Raw genomic sequence first — 6,631 nt, 5'->3', positions numbered from 1 at the left:
AAAAAAAAAACAAAAACAAAAACAAAATGAATTTCTCCAAAGTGCAATTAGCAGAATACGTCTTAGAACACACGTACACTTCATGTTCCTCTGTGATGTGACAAGACCCATTGAGACGGCATTTGAGCAAAGAGTTCAAGGAGGTGCAAGAGCGAACCATGTGGATACTCGGAGTTCCTATGTGGCTACCATCCCTGTATCAGCATCTCTTTATAACTTCTGACAGTCAGTCAATACAAATCACTCTGCTGGGGAAGTTTCTTAAAACAAGCCTTCTGTGATGGTTCATTTTTGATGCCAAAGCCCTGAGCAACAATAGGATCAACCCTTTAGCCCTGAGCAACAATAGGATCAACCCTTTCTCCAGGGAAAGCAATTGTAAATCACCAGTTTTGTTAGAGAACTCATTTGCCTATATCTATGTATTGTTGGAAATTGTGTAGGGAAAATACTGTTGTTTAATGCTATCCTCAGGAAAATACAAAACATAATTTGTAAGATAAATATAAAATGTCAGAGTTTTAGAAAATAAAAAAGAAGAATGTTCTCTTAATAATCAGCTAATCTGGATTAATATAGCCATTATCTCCAAAAGTGTTAATGATAAAGGTTGCATGCTCCAGAACAACAGATGTCTTGATTGTTCCAGAACTATTTCAGCAACGTGGCTATCATTACAGAAAAAATGTAAGTGAGCTTTATAGTACAGGTCACGAGGGCTTAAGGGTTTTCTGGATGAACAAACTAGTTAGCATCTTTGGAAGAAGGTACAGCATCTAGTAAAGCTTGCTGCAGTAAATGTGTAGCTAAATTTAATTTAAAGCAAACTGGCATACACCATAACGTAAGAACTAAAGGTCTCATGAGGAGGGGTCATTGCACAAGCAACCGCAGGTCCTGTTACATCACTTACAGAGGAACATGAAAGTGTGGGCATGTTTCAAGATGTGTTCTGCTAATTGCACTTTGGAGAAATTCATTTTGTTTTTGTTTTTGTTTTTTTTCTGACCAGCTCTTTTTGAGAAGTCCAAGTCCAAGTCAAGCCAAGTCTTAAGTACATTTGGGTCACCAGCATTGCTCCTTAAAATGGAAAAATAGACACGACTGATTAAGGGAAGATAGTCAGCTTTTCCTCCAGGAAGAATGAACCCACTGATTCCTGAGAACACTCTTGCCACAGTGGAGTTTCCCCCCAAATCCTGCTCTACTCAATGCATCTTGGTGTATTCTGTGTACCTTAGTGGTCATGGACATCCTTATGCAAAATTAAACATGTGCAGCTTAAAAATAGCTCACCATAGGGCTGCAGAGAGCAGCAGAGCCTTGATGCAAAGTCACAGGTTTTGAAAATGGGTCTTAAGAAAGTATCAGACTAGTTACTGTCCATTAGAGAGAAATGCCCAATGCCAGGGCCATTATCATTCCAGAAATATCACCATTGAGTTACTTCAGTGAATAAAGAGCATGCCGACATTCTCAGATCTTTTGCGTTAACTTTGGAAACAGCTTTGTGAACACCAGGAAAGTCAAACTCAAACCTTCTGTCATGAAAAGTCATCCTTTTTTCTCATGCCTGTGTCTAAATCAGCTAAAACCCATCTAATTAGTATTCTAGGTAATGCCTAGATAATGCTACTAAGTATGTTTTCTATCATCATTGAATTTCATATGAGACTAAAACTATTGATAGATATGAGAATTCTGTATCACATATGCCAATATGTGATGCAGAATTAAGGAAGTGAGATAACACAAATAATTACATGTAAATAGATCCATAAACTGTTTAATACAAATTATGAGATTAAAAAATAACTGAAGGACATAGGGCAGCTTGATTGTTCTACATGCAGAATCGACATCAAGAGATTTCAGAAGCATAATTTTTTGGTACCTGGGCAGCTAGTGACCGTTGGTCTTGGTGCCTGCAGTGTGAAAAACAAAAGACTGAAGGGCTGAAGAAATAATTTTTCCCCCCACTAGATGAAGTTCTAGCTGTTTTTTGCTCATTTGTTTGTGTTGTTTTGTTTTTAAGAGGGAGAGCCACAGGTTTTCATTCATGATTGTTGAGAGGTAAGAAAAAAGTGTGTATGACATCCCCACGGACTTTAGAGGAACAGCCCATTGGACCTCTGTGCCCCTAGAACTGAAGGCCTATCCAGAGCCCTATCTCTAAGCCTTATTATTATGGTGATGGGAGCTGGGAAGAAACACATTTCACTGACGGCTGATGGGGAGCAGTGACAGTCAGAGTCAGATACATGTGTTGTTCTTAAAAACAAATGCACGTCCACATCAGAGTCCTGACAGGCAGAGATAAGGGGGAGTCAGTGGAACTTCAGAGGAGGGTAGGCTGAGGGGCCGCGAGTTGTCTCCTTCCCTGTCACAGATTTATTCCCCAACTGAAAAAAGAAAAAAGAAAATGAAAAGAAAAAAAAAAGAAAAAATGTCTTTACTTGTTCAAAAGCCCATTTTTCCACAAAATTAGGCTGAAATTATGTCCTGAGAATTATGTTATCAGCCTTTGTCCTTCATGATAGATTCCCCTCCGCCCCTTTTTCTGATGGGTCATGTAGAGTAAATTGGAATCAAGGCTCCCATCTAGCACGGGAATTAAAATCAAGTCATTTGCCTTTATTTGGACTCATGTCACTCAGCTATTCAGCAGCCTTGCGATCTCCTGTCTTTAAAAAACGTGATTATTGGGACTATTAAAACAATATTTTATAATTATATAATAATTTTAACGTTGATATCTAAACATTATTTGCTTTATTGAGATCCCTAAAACATATCCACTTCAATTTTATCCACACTGCTACTCAGTGTTTCTCCATCTGTGGATTTTGGCCTGTGTGCATTAGAGCTATCTAGAATGCTTGTTTAAAATGCAGATTTCTTGAGCCCCACCTTCCACAAACAGACACAGCATCTCTAAATATGGGACAGGGAAGCTTACAAAGTTAACATCTCCTGAGTACTCAAAAACACAGACTTTTGGTAATCTATGCAACCTAAGCCAACTACTATCTTGGAATGAAAAATTGAAGGAAAGCTAAATTGCAAACTGAAGATGATGAAATTAGGCTCTACATAAATTTTATGTAACCTATAAGAATCAGCCAGCTATTTCGACCTAAAACCCCCTGCCCTGGCTGATAGGCTGGGATGGTCTTGGCAATGCATTCCCAGCCTTACATTTCAAAGCAAATCACGAGTGAGTCAAGGGAGCTTCATGTTAAGTTATACCAAGGGAATCAATATGCAGCTTTAAAACAATCAGGTTGCTCATTTGGCTTCAAGAAAAGTCATCAACCACAGGCAGTCCTGCGATGTCTATCTGAATCTAAGAAACACACATAGGCTTAGTGCCATTGCATTTTTGCAATTTTGTAACTTTATTAGAACAGCCAATATGTTTAAAAATGACTACACCAAGGGCATGATTTAAACATTTGGATCTAGCTTGCTACTTCCCTTCTCTCCCTTATCTTTTTTGAAGATTAGTCTTTCTTTTTTCAATTATCATGTTATATATCTGATTTTTTGAGTAATTATGAAAAAGCTGAATTTCAAACAGTGTTTCTTTGATTTTACTTGTTTTGTAAGAGAGACTCGGAACTTTCCATCTCTTTCTCTTGTAAGGTGGGAGTTCAGAAAAGAAAAATTTGAGCCTGGGGAAACTGTGAAGGGCAGTTTATAATTTTTGAAAAAAATTGAAAAGAGCAATTGATTTGTTGGCCTTTCTCTAACTCTCCCATAACATGTAACAATGAAGAGCTGATTTAGTCAGTTCTTATTGAGTTTCTGTTACTTATCAGACAGAAGTCAGGAATTAAGTGTTAGATGATGTCAAGGCACCTACTGAGCATTTGGAAATGCTGATTTAGCATTCAGAATAAAGGTCAAGATTGAAGGTCACATGCAGAAGTCATCCATGCAGAAGTGACAGTTAAAGGTGAATGTGGATGGAACCCCTGAAGGAGACAGAGGTGACCTACAAGGCTACTGTCACGTTGTCTTAGTGATAAACAGCTTTGCCCTATTTTTCATTCAAGACAGGCCTGACTTACACTATTTATTTATCATAAAATAGATTTCTTGTTTATCATAAAAAGGTTTTTTAAAAAAGAAGATACATTTTAATGAAGTGCTTAAAATACAAAACAGCAAAAGAAAACATAATAGTTTAAGTATGATAAGAAATAAGGGTAGTATTAAAATTAAAATATTCTTGATCTGTTCCACAAGAAAGGATTTTCTCACTTATGCAAACATCTAGAAATATTAGAGTCCATGGCATGAGATAACCACAGAAACATGTTTAGTCACTAATATCATGTACAGTACTATGTTCTGATTCTCTTTAGTGTGAGTGATCCGTTCTGTGAAGTTTCTGCTAAAACTCCCATCGATGTTCTTATGCCTACACTAATGCCATCAGCCAAATGCTTAAAACAACAAAATAAGCCCACGTGTCCTAGTCTTGCAGTTAGTACGCACCTACATCATGTTATGAGAACCACAAGGGCTGCCAGTCCGTGAAACCTTTGGGTTAAATTGGACAGGAGAGCACACGACGGTGCATCATTGTGGAAAACAAATCAGTACAACACACAACAGCTGCCTTTCTCCCCAAACTGTAAATTCATGCTAAACTTCCTTAAAGCAAAGTAATACCGCTACACGTCATCTCACAAACCTCAATTCCACCTTGACAGGCTGAAGGAAAAGAATGCCTCAGAATCCCCTGCGCTTTCTGAGTGCCCTTGAGTGCGCCCGAAGGAATCACTTCCACCAGCTGTCTGCAGAGGAGCACTGGCCCACACTCCCCTGGAACTTGCTGCCAGACCCTCTTCCCATCAGAGTGGTGTGATTAAATATTCAGGACCCTGCCGTGGCAGCCCAAAGTAATTCAGGGCTCTGACCTTCCCCAGGAAACTCAGTCAGGGGACAAATGCGTGGCAACGGGTGACGTGTGTGCTGTAACGGAAGAGCAACTAATGCAGTTTTCATGTTCCACACCCTCTGGTACGGTGAAGACACTATTGAACTCTCACTGCAGAAGTCGCACTAAAAGCCTTTTTAATGCATGCCACAACTCGTATTCACATTCACCCACAGCCGGCCCTCTGCTCCAGGAGAACTCAGTAGGCAGTGGGTCAGGAGGCGCGAGAGGCTGTGAGTGAGCGCTGGACTGAGTGAGAGTCAGGCCCGCATTCTGGATCTCTGAAAGGACCCAAGGTAGGAAAGCTGCTTTGAGACTCAGCGTCCTAATCTGTCAAATGAGGGCACTGGATTAAAGAACTCCTCCTTTCTTTTCTAGCTTAAAAAAAAAAAAAAAAAAAAAACCTCTATACACGGAGTGCCAGAACAGCCACACAGTGTTTCATATTATATATGCCCTTCAATCTATTCCCCATACTCCCATGGACAATATCCAGGCAAACTCCGGTCGTCCCACTGCCACAAACAGCACTGCCATAAACAACCGCATACACACAGCCTGGTGCTCTGGAGCTCTCGTTTCTAAAGCTTTGTGTCATTTACCTGGACACAGGCCCACTGCATATTGTTACGTGAGAAAAAAGTTACAAAACATCAATAGGACATGACCCTGTTTTTGTGAAATAAGACTATATCCTCTACATGTGTGTATCTCATTCACAAAGAATGGCAACCTGCTCCGTTGGGGAGAAAAACGATAAGACAGAGGAGACTGTAACACCATGGAAGCTCTTATGAAATATGCTGACGTTTAGAATAGCAAACTATAAAATCTGTGAAAATATGAAAAAATAATGTCTATATGAGAAATATACATCAACTGAAGGAAAACAATATCCTTAAGTATGAGAAAGTTAGACAATTTTTACTTGAAGTCTTTCTGTTATTTTTATGTTGTTTTTGAAGCAAAGTAACATCTACAGAAGGGAAAATAATGAGCCTGTGCTGTGAACTTCCTTAGCAGTTCTATGCCTGCAAAATACCAATGATATCCATTTACTGAACATTCTTTTTGGATAGGGCACCATGGTGAAAAATTTTGCTGTGTTATCTCATTTTTGCAAGAGACATTCAAAGTACTTCTTATTATCCCCCCAAAAGGACGGGGGAGGTGAAGCTGAGAAAGATTAACTACTTCTTCTAAATTCTTTGTGATATCAGGTATCACATCTTAAACATGTTCCGCTCTGCCTGACCCCAAAACTCATGCTTTAAAACACTTTGGAATCTCATCATCCACATCTCTGTTTCCTGTGGAGCCTGAGAGACCCACGGGAGTCACTCATTTGGGTTAGAGCATAGAATTCCATCTTTTCTACTCTGGTAGCCGTGAAAACTATAACAGATAAACCTTATGTTTTGGAAGTACTTGGAGCTAGAGCGAACATGACTGCTTATAAAAATAATGACAAATATTGGATGATGCCATCTATACCATTCTCAAAAATTCTAATGGATGCAATGGACCTAGATACCCTACTGCATTTATGGAATTTTACAAGATAAATCTTAGCAAAGTGGGCAGGATTTATTTCCAGTTGGGCTAAGTCTGCTATTATTGGTCCTATAGGGTAACTCGTTATATGTCAGTAAAACTGGATGGGGTGGAAGGACTCTTCTCCTC

The 6,631-nt window shown here is 39.2% G+C and overlaps 1 pseudogene; it reads left to right on the top strand.

Annotated features, from left to right (window-relative positions):
• Positions 1-1,822: 1,822 nt before the first annotated feature.
• LOC119045900 (uncharacterized) lies at positions 1,823-1,929 on the top strand (annotated as a pseudogene).
• Positions 1,930-6,631: the final 4,702 nt, after the last annotated feature.

Source organism: Artibeus jamaicensis, unplaced genomic scaffold, assembly GCF_021234435.1.
Source record: "Artibeus jamaicensis isolate MK-2021 breed Jamaican fruit bat unplaced genomic scaffold, CSHL_Jam_final contig_76, whole genome shotgun sequence".
In the NCBI taxonomy this organism is placed as follows: Eukaryota; Metazoa; Chordata; class Mammalia; order Chiroptera; family Phyllostomidae; genus Artibeus; species Artibeus jamaicensis.
The sequence above is the reverse complement of the archived record's forward strand: the minus strand, read 5'-3'. Positions and strand labels throughout refer to the sequence as shown.